The following is a 21,924-nucleotide window of genomic DNA, read 5'->3' on the forward strand; positions in this document are numbered from 1 at the left end:
TGTAAATTTTCACAATGTCCAAAGTCTATGAAGCAATTATAACAAGGCTTATGTTTAGAGTTTTCCCTCCTAAATTAAAATATTTTAATTTTTCCTTTTTACCATTTTTTCATCTAAATTCATTTTAATCTAAATTATATTTCCTTATTTAGTGTTTTCATTCACGTGCTTTTCATTTCCTTCTTGTTTTGCATTTTGGTAACTTCCCGTAACTTCCTCCATTTTCTCTCATTTGCTCCCAAACAAGCTAATCAATTCTTTCTCTTTTTCTTATTGATTTCTAAATTCACTTATCTAAATCTTGATTTTAATTCTCAAGTTTATCTTCTCTTCTCTTTATGTTTTTAAAGCTTAAACATAATGGAGTTCCATTGATGATCTCAGTTTCAATATATTTTCCAGCAAGGTAAGGATATTTTCCTTGGTTTTCTTTCAATCTTCGAGGGCAAGTGACTAAGTGTTAATGATTCTATTTAATTATTGATTTAATTGAAAGGATTTTTAAGATTTTAATTGATTTCTGAAGCTAATTATCATGTTGATTTCTTGAATTGATTTTAAGGTTTACTTAACGAAATTGAGTTGTTTTTAGAGTGATTATAATCATATTAAATCATTTTTTCGATCGCAAATGATTTGGATGTTGATTTCTTGAAAGCAATGTCGATTTTTGGTATTTTTGGGAATCCTGGAGTTTAGGTTTGTAGATGTTGTTTTGTGATGTTCTAGCTGAGTTAGATGTTGATTCTAGTTGTTGTTTATCAGCTTGTAGTGTGGATATTCATGCGCTTCAGTTTGGGACTTTCGAAGTGACGTTTTGGTAAGGTTTTTAGTGTTTTCAGCATTGATGTTTTGTTTTAGAAACAGAGGGTTCTGCTTTGTTTTAGATTAGATTTTGATGTGTTAATTTTCTTTGCAAGGTTTTTATTGTGTTTTTGGTTGAGGAAACTTTGTGCTTAGAGTTTAGTGAACATTAAGGTAGTGTTTCGAAGCGTTTTTGGTTTCCGGACAACAACCGGAGTGACTCTCATTCTTGGGAAATGAACATGGTTCAAGGGAAATGAATATGTTGATTTACATATGATGTTACTTATGCTGGAAATGAGAATGTGAATTGTGAATGTGATGTGTTGCAAATGATGCATAGAATTTTGGAAACGGTTTTGTGAAAATCTATATATATTCTGAATGTGAATTGGATGAGCTGAACTTTCTCATTGTCCAAATATATGGGTTGATCATGAAAACTAAATTCGTAAGTGTGTTTCAAGGTGTATTTGAATCGATATGTGAAAAATGTGATGTGTTGCAAATGATGCATAGAATTTTGGAAACGGTTTTGTGAAAATCTATATATTCTGAATGTGAATTGGATGAGCTGAACTTTCTCATTGTCCAAATATATGGGTTGATCATGAAAACTAAATTCGTAAGTGTGTTTCAAGGTGTATTTGAATCGATATGTGAAAACTTGGTTGTTGTTCTTTATAGGACCTTTGGTTATGAAAGGCATGCCTAGGAAAGAGTATTGTATGTGTTTTGTATTAGTGTGTGATTTGGGATTATACGGGGTTTGGATGGTAGGTTGAACTTTGCTATGAGATGATACGGGGTAAGGTTGGTCATTGAGTTTACTCTATAATTCATGGTTTTGGATATATATGAGTTCGTAATAAAAATGGGAGTTGTATGGAGTATGCTTATCTAATGAGTGGTTGATCTTAAAATGGAAAAATGTGTGATTGTGTGACTTGTCAAGGAAGGTAATTGTGCCTGTGTGCTTATTATTGCTTTTGAACTATATGGTCCTTGATTTTTGTTTAATATGTAAATCAAGTGATTTGGAAAATATTAGTTGATCATTCAAGTATGAGATGTTGAATTATATGTGTAGAGTAAAGAACAAGTTACATATGAACATATAGGATTGATCTTTATCTTGGTTATATGAAATGCTTTGAATATTAGTCTTTCACTAGGCTTTATAAGCTCACACTCGTTGTTAACATTTTTTTATAGCTTTAGAGTCGAGTTTGGAGGCGAGGAGCTTGGTATCGGTGTGATCAAGCAAGGCTAAGGCATAAAGTTATACGTATGTGGTTTTTGAAAACTTTGTGTGGCACTTTGGAGACGTTTGGGACTTATACCTGTTATTCACTTTGTTGGATTTATAATGATGGATTTTGGTTTTTAATAAGTGTATTTATGTTTGGTATTTGATGTTGTTTTGATGTGTTGACATTGGATTTATAAGTATGAACTTGTTGCTTGAAGCATGAGATTACTCAAATATTGATTTAGACCCTATAGAAGTGTTTGGAGTGTTTAGTTAAGTGTAACTTGGCAAAATAAGTGTGTTAGACTCTTAGGTTTCATGAAACGACCTTAAATGTAAAAAATGAGTAGGTGACTTATGTTTGAGATGAACTTTATGAATTGTTGACTTTTGGTGCCAAATCCTTGATTAGTGTGTTGACTTGTGTTATAAAGCATACTACACCTTTATTTTGACATGTATGAAGTGTTGAATAATGTTCAAGCATGTTCCTAGTCCATGATTACTTTTATGTGGGTGATTAGATGACCAGATATGCATGTTCTTAGCAAATCTTCAGTTTTCAGAAAAAATGATCGATCCCAAAGTTTATGTTTTGCATAGAATTGATCTCTTTTCAAAAGGATCGATCCCCAATGAAAAAGGATTGATCCTTTTCAAACAATATTTGATCCCTTCACTATTTTGATCGATATAAAAAGGTGAAATTACATTCATTAAAGGTCCGAAGTATTCTTAAATTCTAATTTGACCCTTGAATGATTATGTGAGTTCAAGTTAACCCAGAAATTGATTTGTTTAATTACTTAAACTCTTAAATTCAAATTTGATGAGATTTGAGTGATCATTTATTTAACACACTTAATCATAATGGAACCCTCATTTTCATGTAATTGTTTGGTACATAAGTTTTGTATATTTACGTTTAGGTCCCTAATCTTGTATGATCAATTGAATGATTGTTTGATGTCTGACTGATATGAAATTTTGTGTGCTACTTCCTTATAGCATTGTTTAACATGTAGTAACCTTAATGGGGCGATTTAACCTTTTGATTTATTATGTGATGTGAAATGACTAAAATACCTAAACATTTAAATGTAATGTTTACATGTTTAATTGAGATTCAATTGCATGTTAGTTATATTGACATGTGATGAATAATAAGATATTTTAATTTTTTTACTTCTCCGAGATATGTATAATATGGATCCTGATCTATCCAATACGATTGGAACCTAATGTACGCTCAGGTATCTGACTCAGACTCTTGGACCATGTATGGGGCGTTACAGCCTTGCCATGAGTACACCTATGAAGGGTCTCTAACCTTAATAAATGTAACTACTACACATGATCTAAATGTGATACTGACACTCTTGTGCATTATATGAATGCAACACTGACTCTATTGTGCATTATCTGAATGCGAGCTGACACTACTATGCAACACACAAGCTGAGGTAGGCATCATAATGTGGATAAGAGTTCTGTGTCTCAGAGCATACACCTCTCTAGCTTACCTAAGATACCCTTTGGTATTTCGGGAGAGATTCAGAACTGCATCTAAAATGTACACCCCGCCAACTTACTCCGTCGCGTTTTTGGGCATCTGCACCCACATGGCATCTGAAGTGCCTTGGCACTGATTGGTATATACCTGGATATTCTAACAAACAAGACAATCAATATATTGTTAAAGTAACTCGAGTGTCCTGACTCTTTCTTGAGTATCACACAAAGTCTAGTTTTATGATATTTATCTCTTTAGATATTTTAAGTTATTATTGTTCTCGCTTACTACTCTCTATCTGTTATCTCGCTCGTTCCCTCATTTAGAATGTTAGAAAGGTTTTATTAGTTTTTTACTAGTGATAGTTTGTTCTAATCTAGTTGTTCGCTACTTAAGGTACTTTTAGTCATTCTCTGACTCTGGAGAAGCCTATACGTGTTTCATGGCTTCACGATGATTATTGTGTTTGTTGTTTATTGGCTATGATGCTAGCTAGTATAATATCTAACTTAATTTCATTTCAAGGTAGCGATAATCTATTCGCTCTTACTACACTTTACCTCAATTCACCCTCGAATTAAAGGGACATCTATACGTCCATCACTCTCTAACATTCTTGTAGTACATGATTTTTTTGTTTCATAATCTGATTATTTGATCATATCGCTTGCTGGTACACCCTCTGCAATGATCCTCTATTCTTATATATCTGTTATGTGTTCAACTGAAGATATTTGGACACGTTACACTTTTTATGTTTACTCTGGTTGTAACCCACTCCTACGAGTGTCACTAGGCCCCCTTTGGCCATTTACGTCCCTTACAGACTAAGTTATACCATTACAAAAAATCATTTGCTCATATATACCTTTAAGAGGTTAAATCTAACAATCCAAATTGGGTAGTATCGATACTCTACTTGCAATATCGAAACTCTGGGGTAAATAACGATACCCCTATAAGTATCAGTACCAAAATTATAATTTATTTCTAAAAACGAGGTTTAATATCGATATTGTACACCCTGATTATCGATAGTGTAGGGGAAGTATCTATACTCCCAACCTGAAAACCCTAGATTTTACTCTAAATCATCCAGTATCGATATTGTTCATCCCAGTACCGATAATTGAACCAAAAAATATTCTTAATCACTATAAAGGTCATAGTTTGGTTCTTAATCATGTGCTAAAGCTGTAGAAAACTATTTAAGGTCTTAAAGTGTCATAAGAACACATTCTTTACATCAAGTATGAACGCTTATATGCTTAAATACCCAAATTTCAACAAAACTTCATGATTATGAAAGCCTTAACACCAAAAAGGATTAGAAATACACTACCTTGATATTTAAATCCCTAAATGAAGCTCATTACTTAGCTACTCTCATTTCCTTGGTGATTTGGATGAAAACCCCCAAATTTTCTTTAGCTAGGAATGAACCAAGACTTGAATCGTTAAAACGATACTGTTGGAAGGATTATGAACGAAAATGAAACTTGAAAGAAGTAAGAAAGGTCAAAGGACTTACTTTTGGTTTATGGAGCTTGAAGAGAAAAGAAAGGAAAAATGAGAAGAAAAGAAGAAAAACGAAGAGAATGAGGACATAAAGAAGATAAAAGGTCTTTATCTTTTAAAAATGTGATAATCGCACTAGAGGTCCTTCTCATATTTCTGAAATTTAAAAAATTTCATTCATGATGGCTAGTCGGGCCCAGTTCCAACCCTATTAAGCCTAACGATTTAATTATGAAATTTACGAGGTCCACATGCATCTCGGGTAAACCCAAAACTACTAGCCTGGAATTTAGAGTGTTACAACCATGCTCTAAGATCAATGGATTGAATGAATAACTTTATTAAGTTCTTCCAATGACTATAATTAGCTTCATTAATGTATGGAGGCTTCTCGATTGGTTGGGAGTCCTCTATGTAGAATGAGTCGAAAGTGAAATCCATCTTCTTGGTTGAATAAAAAAAATTGATAGAGAGTTTATAGGATCTTCACAAGGTTGTTAAATAATCGATTGTGACCCGCTCTAATACCAATTGTTAGGCTCGATAGATCAACCGAAAAATGCCAGAATAGAATTAATTGGTCTTTAAAAATCTTTAGTATGGAAGTAATAAAAGATAGAAAAATTAGAAAATGATATATAGTGGTTTAACTTCTCAACCAAGTTTATATCCACTACCTTAGCTCAAGGATTTTCTACCGAATTCACTAATTTCTTTTTCTTTTTCTAGGCTCAAGAGTAACCTTTACAATTCTCTAGTTTTTCAAGGCTAAAGTAAAACCACTTTCCTTTTCAACAAAGTATAACTTCTGTAGATGTTTACAAGAATTAAGCTCACGAGAATATATATATATATATATAAAAGATATGCAATTAAGCTCTATAAACTTATATAAGAGAAAAAGAAAGAAATAAGAATGAAGACTCTTTTCTCTTGATCTCTAAGTTTGGATAGGTGTAGTCACCTTCTTCAAGTGTCATTGGGTTGTTTTTATGTGATGGAATGAGCTTGTGGCCATTTCTAACTATTGGGAACGTTTTGGAGATGTTGGAAGCCTTTAATCCCCTCAATTTTAGCATTTCTGCACAGTGGTTTCAAAACCACTAGAGAGGGTTTTAAAACCCTTTTAAAAATATGATCGTTCGAACAGGGGGTTTGGAAAAAACGCATGGGTTTCAAAACAAGGCTGAAATTTTTTAAACTTTAAGCATTCTGCCTCAGAGGTTTCAAAACCTTAAAGAGGTTTTTGAAACCTTACTCCAAAAATTGAATATTTTGACTTAATTTTGAGTTTCTAAACGTACTTTAAGGTGTAGATCATGTCAAAAATACTTGGAAAACATTTTTTAAGTTTTGTGGACTTTGAATTATTTTTGAATCATTTAAACAAATTCAATTAAGTCCAAAATCATTTTTCCTTATTTATTATATCAAAATATAGGTTCAACATATACACTTCATACAATGTATCTAACATTCCATTCAAGATATAGTTATGATATCGAAAGTCAGAATATTCCAAAATTCAATAACAGTGAATGTGGTGACAATGTTTACCTTATCTTCTATAATAATAGGAGGATTATCATATATTTGGTCATATTCAACATGATCAAATATAACAACATGTTATGTTTCTATGTAGGGGTGTTCATTCGGTTAAAACGGTGGCCGACCGAACCGAATTAACCATAACCGAATTAACCAAATTTTTTTCTTTAACCATTAACCGAACCGAACTTTTTTATGAAAAAAATTAACCGAACCGAACAAATTTCGGTTAATTCGGTTAATTTTCGAATTAACCGAAATTTTTTAAAATTTTTGAATTTAATAATTTTTTAATTAAAAATAATTAAATATCTAATTAATTTGATTCAATATATATTAAAATAAGATATTTGTATCTATCAATTTAGTTCAAAAATAACCAACAATATTGCACTTCTACCAAATAAATCAGAACAAAGTGCAGAATGCAGAACTGGAAGCATAATTCAGTATACAAACCAAGCATAATTCAGTATACAAACAGTTTACACTTTAAGTGTTGGTGCATGAAGAAGGTTGTGCTAACTACTAAGTTGTTTACTGATGCTGCCATACCAACCAAGATGTTCTCTATCAAGTGCAGAATAATTCATATCTTAAGAGAACATATTACCTGCACAGTGCACAATATAAAAATAAAGAGATGCAAAATTCAGTTCGAACTATCAAAAACAATAAAAACAATCCAAGGTATAAACATCAAATATATCTATTAAGTATCAACCAATGCTAAAATTATAAGTGCTAAGCTAACTCAATCTAATGTAATACAATCTTATTTCAGGTTGATGAAGCTCTTATTAAAATGAATGTAAGGGAAGAAATTACCACAAAAAAACAGTATTCAAAATACTCCTTTTGCACAAACTGAATCCTCCCAAAAAATTTCCATTTGCATTATCTCTACAAGAAAAAGATATTATTTTAAATCTAAAAATATAGTATAAAAAAACATATATATAAATTAAAAAATACATTGTAATAATGCAATTTACAATTAATGCATACCCTTCAACTCATACAGTCATACTCACAGTGCTGCAGGCAGAATCCTATGAGCTCATGAATTGAGGGTAGGTTGTAATGCATTCCAATAATCTAAAAGTTAAAATGATTAAATCAATTAATGTGTGTCAATTCTCCTCAAAGTAAATTCACTTATTAAATTAAAATTAATTAATAAAGAATCAATATACCATTATCAATCTTGTCAAGCTCTTGAATTTGTTCTTCAAACTTCTTGATCTCCTCTTCGGTTGATGACTTTTTAATATAGTCTTGAGTACACACAAGATCTTGTACCATTTTAGGAGTTAAAGAACTCCTAAATTGATCAAGCACACGTCCACCGGTACTAAATGCAGACTCTGAAGCGACGGTAGAAAGCGGTATAACTAATACATCTTTGGCCATATTTGACAGAACTGGAAATCTAGGGCTATTGACTTTCCACCATGACAAGATATCAAATTCATCATCATAATTCTCAACAGCCTCCCCTAGATATTTATCTAATTCAGATGTTTGATCCTCACCACTAATTTCAATCACACGCCTTTTATACAAATCTTTCATGCGTCTTTTCACTTTTTGTTGCGGTTCAGAAATTCTCACATTTAAATGGTTTCCATCACTAGAGACTCGAGGCTTATACTCATCATACAATTCATTCAAAGTCTCTTTCAGCTTTTGCATCACTTCAAAACTTTTTTCTGAATCATACATCTCACTAAGTGCAAATTCAAGATAACTTAATTTCTGCCTAGGATCTAAAACACAGCCAACAAAAACAAGCATATTCATCTTCTCAATATCACCCCAATATTTCTCAAATTTATCTTTCATCCTCATGGCCATAACACTAAATTCAACATCAGCACTTAATTGAACATCCCTTAAAAGTATGCAAATTTCAGTAAGTTCATCAAAAAAAATTGTTAGATGTGACATATGAAGTACCTGAAACTCGCAAAGTGACTTCATAAAAATGTTCCAAGAAATCCCTCAAGTTTCTAACACAAGTCCAATCATTTACAGTTGGCCAGCCCTCTCCTAACTCAAGTTCAGCCCTAAAATTTGTATCTTGCTCCTCAAATCTCTCAAAAGCTCTCTCAAATTTTCAGCAGTGTCTAACATTAAATATGTAGAGTTCCACCTAGTACAAACATCAACATAACATTTTTTTGCTCTCAATTTTTTCCATCTCAACACACTCCATGAACTTTTTCAATCTAGCTGGAGATTGTCTCACATATTTCACAGCCCCCCTAACACGTGCAGCAGATTTGTTCATTTCCTTTAAACCTTCAACAACAATCAATTCACAATATGTGCAATACATCTATATGAAGATATTACCATTGCAATGCAACCCCCTCGAGGACTAAATCTTTCTTAAATAACCAATAGCAACATCATTCGAAGTTGCATTGTCAACGGTGACAGTGAACAACTTATCAATCCCCCAATCTAATAAGCATTTTTCAATCATCAGCCCAATTGCATCTCCTTTATGACTAGAAATTGGATAAAAACTTATGATTTTCTTATTCAATTTCCAATCGTTATCAATAAAGTGCACAATGAGACACATATAATTAACTCTTTGCATAGAGGTCCACGTATCAGTAGTTAAACAAGCTCTAGAACATGAACTTCTTAAATATTGTTTCAGCTTAGTCCTTTCATCCAAGTACAACTGATAAATATCTCTAGTTATAGTCAATCTTGAAGGAATACGAAACTTGGGGCATGCTATAGACATAAATTTTCTAAATCCTTCACTCTCAACAAACTTGAAAGGAAATTCATCAGTCACAATCATTTGGGCTAAAACCTTTCTAGTTGTTTCTTGATCAAATTTTCCAAGTTGTGAGATGTCCTACTTCTCCTCGAATATCCTTACTAGGTAACACTAAATTGCTTTGATTAGTGTCAATGTTGTTAGGGTTTTTTCTTACATTGTTTCATGTGATATATTAATGACCCAGTTCCATTTTTTTCCCATCACAACAAAATTCTTTCTCACAATGATTGCATCTACCCTTGCCTTTACCCTCACTATTTAAAAACTTAGTAAAGTGAGTCCATACTTCTGACCTTAAAGGAATAGCTTTCCGTTTACTTGCAGTCCCTCTTGTGTTGTTGATTTGACTTGAAGCTTCAGTTGTTGAATTTGTAGAATTTGATAAAGGGGGTGAAACACTTCCCTTAGCAGATGCTGCCATATTTGATATCTACAGCAAAATATGAAAAGTAAAAAAAAAGTAATAAATAATCACATTAAGATAACATAACTCAAAATAAATCAGAAAGCATAACTAAATACCATTTTTTTATTACAAAAGAATACATTTCACGAATGACTATTTAAAGACTGACACCAAAAATATCAAGTAGAATATTTACACTGGAGTGATAAATAAACCAAATACAGGGAAAAAGGATAAAAGCAAATGGTTCCTACTTGTTCATTATAATTATCGCTTCACCCTCAAAATTTTCAATTTGCATAAAAAAATATTTAGTTTTGTCATTGTTTTAATTGTTAGACCACTGGACTTCAATTTTCAAATTCTGTGGTGGCCCGCTTTTTACTTTTCCAAAGGAACTTAAATACCATTTAATTACTAAAGCTCATTCTCGTTTGGATTTTAAAGAAGTTGGGTAAATATGCAATTGGAAAGAAAGTTGAAATTCACCAGGCCTCTGACAATTTATTGCTAATATTTGGCTTTCTCTTTACTACTGAAAAAACCACAAGTCAAGATGTAAATTGGTGGCCTATGGCTTTCTAGATTTTTTGCACATGTTCACTTATGAATTCGAGCTCTAGAATTAGAAAGAAAAAAAGGATTCGTGTAGTAGTTACACAGGCACAACCATCATTTCCTCTGTAAGCAAGGTTTTATTTTTCCTTTTATATCAAATTTTAAGAGAAGCAAATACATAGATATTGTGACCAAGATACCTTAAAAACCCAGAACAAGAAGGTCACCAAACATAACCGAAACAGTAAACAAATAAAAGAAAAGAGAAAAATCCCATACACAAAAATGATATCAAATCACAAACCCTAAATCAAACAAGTGATTAAAATTTTTAGTGGAGATGTAAACTAATCAAAGAGAAAATCTAGAAATTTTAAGTTAGAAAACTAACCTGAATCGAGATTAGAGAGATAGAGAGAGAAGGAATGAGGGTTTGATGAAAGGCGAAAGCTCGGGTGGGGGTGAGGAACTGAGAATCGTGAGATGAGAATGAGATTGGTAAAAGTTTACATTTAGTTTTAGGTTATTTTATTTTATTTAGTTTTAAAATTTAAATGGGTTTTAAAATTTAAATGGGTAGTGGGCTGTTGTATGAGTCTGATGGGCTATGGCCCGGGCTGAGTTATATATATATATTATATGTATTTAATTCGGTTAATTAACCGAATTCGAACATAATTAACCGTTAACTAAATTCTAAAAATTTTCTTAACCGTTAACCGACCGAACTAATTCGGTGGCCGACCGAATTAACCGAACTAATTCGGTTTGGTCGGTTAACCGAATTAGTTCGAAAATTTGAACACCCCTATTTCTATGTCTTGAAATTCTAATAGAATTTCACAAGTTTCTCATTGTAGCTCATGATCGCCGATATTATTAAATTTTATTGGATGCTTGAGTAGGAACCAACATTACATATCACGATTTAGGTAAATCAGCGAGTTATCCATTGTTTCATTTAAACACAAAACTATAATTTGTAATAATTCCAACAATAAATAAAAAATTAATTCAATTCATTTTATCATCTGATTGTGTTACAACAAAATGTAATTAGAATATAAATTCTAAAACAAAAGTTATAATAATGGTGTTGCTTTTCAAATGATTTCTATTATAAACAGTAAATTGAATAAATTCTTTTTGATAACATAGTTAAATACTGAAATAAATCTTTTGTTAACAACATATCACAATTTTGTTTCAGTACCTTATTAATTATAAAAGGTTTTACTCAAAAACTAAAACCCAACAATTGAATAGTTTCTGTTAAGCGGTAAGAATTTAGTAAAACTAAAAACTCGAAACAAAAGTTCACAATCAAGGCCATTTTGTTGAATTTATTAAACTTCAAGATTTAATAAAATCCAATAAAACCAACTTATGTTGAACAGTAGGAATATGTTAATTGAACATGTTAAGTTGATTTTAGACTGACTCATATATGTATATGATCAATTTAAAATTTAAAAATTTACATGTCATTTTGATTAATGTTGTGATGAAGTCATTTGAGTCGGTATTCAGACCAATCATTCATATTTAAATTTATTTCGAATTTAAATCATTTTGAATTAAGATTGTTTTGGATTTTGATCATTTGGATGAAGTCAATTGTAACTTTAAATTGTTTCTAATTTTAACCATTTACTGTTAAAGTCCTTTCGAGTTGTGTTTTAAGTTTTTAAATTACTTTTTCGTGTTATTTTGAACTTAAATTATTTGAGTGGATTTAAATTGTTACTTATTTTTATTTAAACTTTGGATTACGTTTTAGTTTAAATTAATATATTTTTTTATTAATCTGAGATAAATATAAGGTGATATGTTCAAATATAATTTTCAATCATTTAACATTAATGATTTATACTCATGACATTTATGACACTCGTGAATCATAAAATTTGACAAAAAGAAATCGTAAGAATACATTTGCTCATGTGACATTAATGGTTAATAGAGGTCACACTCCTCATAGACGTCTATGTAGCGTATTTTGAAAATCTCTTAATAAATTATATTTGCTTTTTATAATAATTGATATTCGATTTATTGATCGATTAATCCGAATCGAGTATTGTAGAGATAAGGACCCTCATAACCCAGTTTATTTCATTCGCGATTGTCAAAATTTGAACTACTGACATTACTTAAGAAATCTAATGTCTCATCCCACTAGATCAACTGGTTGTTGATAAAATACATTTACTTATGCGACACAGGTGACATGTAAAATACAGATTATGTTTATATTTTAGATGTTTTTTATACGGTAGAAATAGGTGTTATTTTGGAAATTTAATATTTTCTGATATTATTTTAGTAAAAATTATTATTTAGGCATTATTTTAATAATTTAGCCACGACTTCAATGTTAATCTCAACCCAATAACTATTTGATTAAAACTGCGTCTGAGATGCTTATAGATTGTGGTTCTGGGAATCGGAGTTGTGCTTTCAACTGCTAATCGATACGCATGGCTTCATCCCAACATGATCAGGTGCGTCTTCATTTACGATGCTCTAAGTATCGTCTTTTTGTTTCTGGAATTGTGGGTTTTCTTCATTCAAAATACTTGATTTTGAATCTCGAGAAGAAGCAATATAACATTCCGTATCCTCTCACACTCTCTTTGTTTCTCCGTTGACCTTAAATTCAATTCAAACTCTATTTTTTTGTAATTGAATTCAATCCATGCTGATTTTCCTATATATGTCAAAACCGTTTATCGGACAATGAGTTCCCAACATTTCTACTTGCCTCTTAGATTAACTAACTTCGGTGTATTTGGGAGGTTCATTTATGTTTCCCCATTACCTCTAGAAATTCATCTGCAATAATTGTAACCTTAAACCGGCCTAAGCAGCTCAATGCCCTTTCATTTCAGTTGGTATGATGTGTTCTTTAATAGGGTGCTTCAACTCTTCAGTATTTTGAATTACCCTTATGCCATACAATGTGATTTAGGATGAAATTCTTTGTTTTGTAATTTTCCTTTGATTATACATGCCTATCTGTGCATACATGATGCTACCTATTAAAATTTTTAAGTTTTTTGTATTTATGTTTTGAAGAGTTCTGAATTTTATGTCTACTTATTAATGTGGCGGCATCTTATGATTTACTCTACTAATAGTGCATTATATACTATCATAGATTATATGATTATCATATAAATTATAAGGAATTGCCCATCTTAACCTACCAAAGAATTCAATTTTGTTTTTCTTTTATTGGTCAATATGCATGATTTGTTTCGCAAACCTTGAGACGATATCAAGGTCAATTTTTTTAGCCTACCGGCTCATGGAAAAGAGTGCCCAGGCGCATCAGGTGTAGCTTGATTAAATGCGTCTTTCCCAAAAGGTTATGAAATGCTATTGTTGTCTAGTGCTAGTTCTTAATGCCTAGGCGTGCCTAGGTGCATGCCTGAAGAACATTGGGTCAGACGTTTTCTTTTTCTAGCTATTTGTGTAACTGCTAGTTCATATGGTTTCTTTTGCATGTCTTCTATATCAATCATCAACTAAAATGACCTATCAAGTTTCTTTTTCCAATAAAATGTTGTATTCCGTATTTGTACCATGGACTTTGTAATCATGCTTCTATTTCTATCTTTTCTGCATGACTGTTATAAATTGTTTGCCAACGGCCTTCTAGTCACATTAATTGTTTGAAACATGAAATAGTAATAATGTTTTTTCTTTCAATGAAAGGTTTCTCGGTTATTTGAAATTTTTCTCGCCTATGGAGGATCCTAATGTCAAGCTGGTTATACTGAAGGTACACACCTCTGCAGATACAACTTTAGTATCGTTTTCTTTCATTTTATTAAAAGAAAGAATTTGACAAAAAGAAAAGTAACATTGTTAAAAACAATGAAATTCTATGTAAAACTCATGTATTTCTGCTGTAGGTAGTGTTACATATTTATACAAGTAGCAGCCTTAACTTAGGAAATTCTTTAGCTAGGAAAATAGCTAATTTTAAGGAATACACAATCCCTTAAAGTTAGGGATTACAACTACTAAGTGATATTTACATAATCCTATCTTAATTACTCATAATATTCCTAATTTAGGAATTTATTTTCTGACACACCCCCTCAAGTTGGAGAGTGCATGTCTTCCATCTTCATCAGCTTGAGACTGGATGTCTTCCATCTTCATCTTGCCTGGTAACTTCTGAAAAACCTTACCATGTAGTGCCTTGGTAAGTATATCTGCAACTTGATCTCCAGTGGACACATAGGGAGTACAAATTAGTTCCCTATCGAGTTTATCCTTTATGAAATGTCTATCCATTTCAATATGTTTTGTTCTGTCATGTTGAACTGGATTATGAGCAATATTAATTGTTGATTTATTGTCACAGTACAACTTCATTGAACCTTCCCACTTAATCTTTAAATCTTCTAAAATAATCTTTAGCCACAACAATTCGTAGATTCCAAGTGTCAATGCTCTAAACTCAGCCTCTGCATTGGATCTAGCCACAACATTTTGCTTTTTGCTTCTCCATGTCACTAAATTTCCTCCCAAAATTGTACATTACCCTGAGGTTGATCTTCTATCAACCACTGATCCTGCATAGTCAGCATCAGTATAAGCTTCTAATGTCAAATTTCTTTCTTTTTTAAACAAAATTCCCCTGCCAAGTGTACCCTTCAAATACTGCATAATTTGATTCACAACCCTTAGGTGTGTTTCTTTAGGATTGTGCATAAATTGGCTCACAACTCCAACATCATAGGCAATGTCTGATCTGGTATGTGATAGGTAAATTAGCCTCCCCACAAGCCTCTGGTATGAGCTTCTGCCAATTGTTGCATCCTCCATTGTATCCCTAAGCTTGTGGTTCACTTCTATTGGTGTTTCTGCTAGTTTGAACCCCTGTTTTCCAGTCTCTTCTGACAAGTCTAGAGTGTATTTCTGTTGAGATATGAAGATCCCTTGATGTGAATGTGCCACTTCAATACCTAGGAAGTATTTCAATCTCCCTAGATCTTTGACTTCAAACTCTTTCACCAAACACTTTTTTAGATCATCAACCCCTGTGACTATACTGTCATCTACATACACCAATATGGAAGTAACTGCCCATTTACCATAATGTTTCACAAACAAAGTGTGATCACCCTAACTTTGTTTGTAGCCTATCTTCAACATCACTTTAGTAAATCTTCCAAATCATGCCATTGGAGACTGTTTTAATCCATATAAAGCCTTTTTTAACCTACACACTTTCTGCCCAACACTTGGACTAAATCTAGGTGGGATGTTCATATACACTTCTTCCTCGAGTTCTCAATGTAAGAAGGTGTTACTGTTGTAATTCCCATCCTTGGTTTACAACTAACGACAGTAAAATTCTCACAATATTCATCTTTGCAACAGGGGCAAACTTTTCGAGATAATATATCCCGTATGTTTGAGAATACCCCTTAGCCACCAACCTTGCCTTGTACCTCTCTAACGATATATCTGACTTGTATTTTACTGTAAACACCCACCTGCATCCTATTGTTTTCTTCCCTTCTAGCAGTTTCACCAAGTCCCATGTCTTGTTCTTCTCTAATGCTTCCATCTCAACCTACATGGCATTCTTCTAATTCTCATTTTCTAATGCCTTGGACACGGTTTTAGGAATGATGATGGTGTTTAGGCTTGTAAGGAAGGCTTGGTGATTGCGAGACAAATTTCTGTAAGACAAAAATAGGTAACGACGGTTTTTTATGGTCCAAGTCCTTTTTCCTTTTCTAATTGCAATAAGAAAATCAAAATCCCTGTGATCAGAGGCAGGATTAGAAATTTCAGCGTTATTTGAATCAAAGATAGATTCAGCAGTTACCTCGGTTTGTATAGGAGAAGAAGAGGATGATTTAGCCTGCACTGGTGCCTTTCTTCTTGAGTAAACCAGCTGAGGACAAGTAGTGTCATGAATTTTTGACTGAGGAGTAATAGGTTCAGGTTGTTAGGTGGTAGGTTGGTCAAAACAGAAGGTTATTGGATTAGCTGTTGGGAAGAAACAAGAGGTTGTTGGATTGGGGAATAAACAAGAGGTTGTTGGATTGGGGAAGAAATAAAAGAGGTTGTTGTTGCTCAGGAAAGTTAATGAGAGGCTGAAGAAGGAAATAATCACTGTCATTATCTTATCTGAATGAAATCTCCCCCTGAATATAGGGATAAGTATAATAATCTTCCTTTTTTGAAAAAGTGACGTCAGACGAAATAAAATGTCTCCTTGTAGATGGATGATAGCACTTGTACCCCTTTTGAGTGGAAGAGTAGCCAATAAAAACACATTTTAATGCCCTTGGATCAAGCTTCTTCCTATTTTGAGAGTGTATATGAACAAATGCAACACAACCAAATATTTTAGCTTTAAGGTTAAGTGAGGGGCTGAAGTTTGGAAATAAATTGTTTAAGATTTGGATAGGACTTTGGGATTCAAGGACTTCAGTGGGTAGTCTGTTTATCATATAGGTGGCAGTCAATACAGCTTCTCCCTAATATTGTTTAGGTACATTTTTTTTAAATAAGAGGGCTCTTGTAATGGCAAGAACATAATCATTTTTCCTTTCTGCTACTCCGTTTTGGTGGGGGTTTTTTCTAGGGAGCCTGACAGTTTTCTCAATTTCTTTATTTCCTCTTTGTTGAACTCCACAGGCTGTTCTTGAGAGTCGTCAACCAATTGTTTTGTTGTATATGCTCCTCCTTGATCCCTTAATGATCCCTCCTTTTTTGGCATATTTTAACCTACTGGTTGTAGCTTTCCATGAAGTTTTCAACACTTATCCTTTGTGTGGCGAGGTTTCTTGCAGTAGGTACACCATAGAGAGTCTCTGTTTACTGCTTTTGTTATCTCTTTTGTACCTTGTTGTTCCAGACCCGCTTTTCTCTCAGTTACAACTTTAGTGATCGGGCTGAACTCTCCTCTTGGTTGCTTTAAATCATAACTCCTCTCCTTTGCTCAGCTCGAATGATCGTAATAGTCTCATTCAGTGATGGCAGGTCTTCTTTTCCAAGAATCTGTACCCTTACTACATCAAACTCAACGTTTAGTCCAGTAAGAAAATTGTAAATTCTTTCTTTTTCAACAAACCTCTTTATGGAAGTTGCATCTTCGCTACAATTCATCTGAATACACTGGTAGTAGTCCATTTCTTGCCAAAGATTCTGCATTAGGTTAGAATATTCTATGATTCTTAGAAGTTGACAAGTTGATCCTTACATTTCCAAAGTTAGATGTCCATCATAGTGGGTGGTTGGAGAATAGGTTTACCGAGGAAGAGATATTTCATGTTCTCGAGAATTCAGATGGAAACCGCGCGCCTGGGCCTGACGATTTCAACTTTAATTTCTTCAAGAAATTCTGGCCTAATTTGAAATAGGGTATTCTGAATTTTTTCGATCAGTTTTATAAGTCTGGGGAGTTGGATCCGCGTTTGAATTTTTCCTTCATCTCGTTGATTCCTAAGAAATTAAATCCCTAATTGTTAGACAAGTTCAAGCTGATTAGTTTAGTCGGTGGGGTTTATAAGATTCTAAGTACTAGCTAGTCGTCTCCGTTCAGTTTTGGGTTCCTTGATTAGCTCGTCTCAGTTCGCCTTCATTCCAGGAAGGCAAATATTAGACTGTGCATTAATAGCAAATGAAGTTGTTGATTATGAAAGGAACACTGGGCGTTTGGGGTTGGTTTTTAAAAAGGATTTTCGGAAGGCGTATGACACAGTTGACTGGGGTTTTCTCCTAAGAGTGTTGAAGGTCGGTGAGAAGTGGCGGAAATGGATTTGGTCGTGTATTTCTTCGGCTTCAGTTTCAGTTCTGGTGAACAGTTGAGCGTTTTAACCTTGGTCGTGTCCATAGACAGGGTTGTCCGCTGTCGCTTGTGTATTTAATCTCGTTGGGGAAGTGTTGAACCTGATGCTTTTGAAAGTTGTAGATGTGGGTTTGTTGTCGAGTTGTGTAATAGGGAAAACTCCGTCCGAAATTCAGGTGCTACACCTTCAATACGCAGATAACCTCATCATGTTCCTAGATGCTTCGGAGACACAAATCAAGAATGCGAAGTGGTTCTCAGAGTCTTCGAGCTTGTTTCGGGCCTTGAATTGAACCTAAAGAAATGTACAATGTTTGGAGTTAATGTAGATGTGGATGTTGTGAAAGTAAGGGCAGAATCAATCGGGTGTTCGATTGGATCCTTCCCCTCTACCTATTTGGGACTTCCTCTCGGGGCTTCGCGAAAGTCTGCTCGGCTGTGGGTACCGGTAATTGAGAAGGTGGAAAGGAGACTTGCTGGCTGGAAATCAATTTTACTTTCGTTCGGCGGACGAGTCGCGTTAATAAAATCTGTGCTCTCTCTAACCTACCCACATACTTCTTGTCTCTCTTTAAAATACCTGCTTCGGTTTACAAGAAATTAAATGGTTTGTTTTCGAGGTTTTTATGGGTAGGTTCTCACACAAACAGACTATTCACTGGCTAAAGTGGACTGAGGTTTGCAAGCCAATGGAGGCAGGTGGACTTGGCTTTGTAGACTTGACGAACAAAAATTTGGGTTTTCTTGGTAAGTGGAGTTGGCGTTATTGCAACGAAAAAGTAAGCCCTTGGAAACTCGTTATTTCGGCAAAAAACAAGCCGGACCCTTTGGCCATACTACCTCCTACCTCAGCTTCTCATGGAGCTTCGTGGGTTTGGCGCTATTTTATCTCTACGTTTGCTGGGGCGAGTGATGAATTTCGTTTGAAGGATTTGTTTCATATTCAAGTTGGGGATGGCAAGTCAATTAGGTTTTGGTAAGACAAGTGGCTTGGTGACCGTCCACTGCAAGAATTGTTTCCAAGGATATATGCGTTGGCGATCAATAAAACGTAACCAATATCCGACTATGGGGTTAAGAACGAGGCAGGGTGGTGCTGGAATATTCCGTCAAGGATGGGAGTTTTCTATTGGGAGAGGGGACAGTGGGAGAATTGATTGTGTTGTCGGATTGGGTGAAGTGGTTGGGTGCAGGTGACGGAGTCTATACGGTTAGATCAGCATCAAATGTACCTTGCTCAAGGGATAGGTCCGAATTTAATTGGAGGAAGAACGTTTGGTTAGGCATCGCACCCTTCAGAGTTGAAGCCTTTATCTGGAGAGTGCTTCGACGTCGAATCCCAGTCAGAGTTTATCTTCAAAAGAGGCGAGTCGTAGTCCTGGATCTTCGATGTCCCGCTTTGCCTAGGTTCGCCAGAGTCCTTGGAACACCTCCTATTTTCTTGCGTGGTAGTTTGGAAAGTGTAGGGCTTTTTCCCGTCTCTCTGGGGGGTTGTAACAGCTTTCCCTGAGGAGCCTATCAACTTCCTGCAGGCTTGGTGCGAGTTTCTCCCCATGGGAACGCCTTACAGATTAATCTGGAGTCTGCTACCTTTTGCGATCATCTGGTCTACCTGGCTTGTCAGGAACTATATGATCTTCAATCAAAAAAGTTTTGATGGGCTTCATCTGATTTTCTTGATTAAATATCAGATTGCTTGCTGGATTTGGCCAAGTTTCCTTCGGCTCCTTTCACCTTGAAGAATCTGGCTGCCAATCTCTTGATTGCAAAGGATGGCCTCCTCACTAAGAGACCTTCGAAACTTTCGCTGGCCTGGATCCCCCCTCCTACTGGTTTTTTAACGTTTAATATCAATGGGTCTATGCAGGCTGACGGAAGCGGTGGAGGCATTGGGGGAATTTTAAGGGATTCAAATGGTAATTCGTTGTTTTCATTCTCGATTCCTATAGGGCGAGGGTCTTTGATTCTGGCAGAAATATTAGCAGGGGAGCACGTGGTGAATTGGTTTATATGCTCTACTTGGGTCGATTCATCGGGCCTTATTCTAGAATACGACTGTGAATCGGTTGTGACTTGGCTTAAAAATCCGAATTTGATTCCTCTCGAGGGGGAGTCCTTAGACCGGTAGCAGAGACTGTTTTTAAAAGAAATTTCTTAATTAAACACATTCCTAGAAGCAGGAATATGGCTGCAGACTCCCTCGCGAAGCTGGCTGCTGGTGTTATCTTTGGTTAAATTTGATTTTGTGTTTAGATTGGCTGTGATGTTCTTAGGGTGAAGCTTTGTTCTGCATTGGGTGTTTTAGGCTGTGTTGTTCTTTGGGAGCAGCCTCTTTTTCCTCCATATAAGTTAGGGAGGTTTTTAACGTGATCTCGTGCTTTGTTTTTTCTTCTTATTACATTAATAATATGTTCTCTTTCAAAAAGAAAAAACAAAAAGAATATTTTGTGATTGACTTGCTTACCTGTTTTGTGGATGAAATCTTAGTCTTGATTTCATAAATTTGGGCAGCATCTTTAACCTTTGATTACATTTGTTTTACAGCCTCCCATATCTCTTGATCTGTATTAAGGAACATACATATATCGCTAATCTCTGGCACCATGGAATTCCATAATCAGGAAATTACTAATGAATCTTGTTCATCCCAAGATTCGAACCTAGGATCTCCTTCCTTAAGTCCAGTCCCAAGTAGATGACTTAACTTGCCTCTACCTTTTAGGAACGTGCGAACAAGCTCAGACCATTTGAGGTAATCTTTTCCATTCAACCTATAAGCGGCCTGTATATTCTTCAAGTCACCTACAGAATTGGAATAACTCCCTTCACTCACATTTCCTCCTTGGACAGTTTCAGTGTTGCTGGTGTCAGCCACTTTGACCATCTTTTTTGTTCGGATAACAGTACGCGCTAAAGGAAGAATCAACTAGAGGGAAAGGGTGCAAAACGAGCTTAACAGGACCCAAACATGAGCTTAAAATGGCTTTGATACCATGTTAAAAACACAATGAAATTCTATGTAAAACTCATGTATTTCTGCTGTAGGTAGTGTTACATATTTATACAAGTAGCAGCCTTAACTTAGGAAACTCTTAAACTAGGAAAGTAGCTAATTCTAAGGAATACACAAATGTGTTTGGTTCACGGAATGTAAGATTACTAGTGGGAATAAATGATTACCAGGGAATAGGATTACTGGAAATGTTGTATTTTGTGTTTGGTTGGTTTAGTAGGAATGTAAGATTACCGTGTTTGGTTAAAGGAATAAAAGATTATTGGAATGTATATTTTACCAAATTGTCCTTATTATATATTTGTTTTCTAACAAGTTAAATTCTACTATAATATTACTATAATTAATTTATATATTTTCTTTAAAAAATTTAAATTCATAAAATTTATATAATTTTTTTTACAAAATTGAAAAGATAAATAGGTTTTGAAAGGGTAAAATTTTATTTTAACCCCTAAACTTCATATAAAATTATAATTATGGAATTTTTTGTAAATCTAAAATAATTTAAGGATAAATTTGTAATTTAACCTTCATAGAATTTTTATTGTTTAACGACAGAAGAAGGATAATTTTTAAAAAAAAATTAAGGGCATTTTAGTCCAAAACGCCGGTAATCCAACAATACCTAAAGAATGGGGGTAATCACATTCCCGGTAATATACCCCAAAAAAATCC

At 34.1% G+C, this 21,924-nt stretch overlaps 1 long non-coding RNA gene across 1 annotated transcript; it reads left to right on the forward strand.

Moving 5' to 3' along the window:
- Positions 1-12,831: 12,831 nt before the first annotated feature.
- On the forward strand, positions 12,832-21,412 carry LOC120197492. The gene is made up of 3 exons (XR_005523268.1): positions 12,832-12,912; positions 14,129-14,195; positions 14,494-21,412. It is a non-coding gene; the product is annotated as an uncharacterized LOC120197492 (long non-coding RNA).
- The last annotated feature ends 512 nt before the right edge of the window (positions 21,413-21,924 follow it).

The sequence above is a fragment of the Hibiscus syriacus genome, unplaced genomic scaffold (genome assembly GCF_006381635.1).
Source record: "Hibiscus syriacus cultivar Baekdansim isolate YM2019G1 unplaced genomic scaffold, ASM638163v2 tig00117048_pilon, whole genome shotgun sequence".
Taxonomy (NCBI): Eukaryota; Viridiplantae; Streptophyta; class Magnoliopsida; order Malvales; family Malvaceae; genus Hibiscus; species Hibiscus syriacus.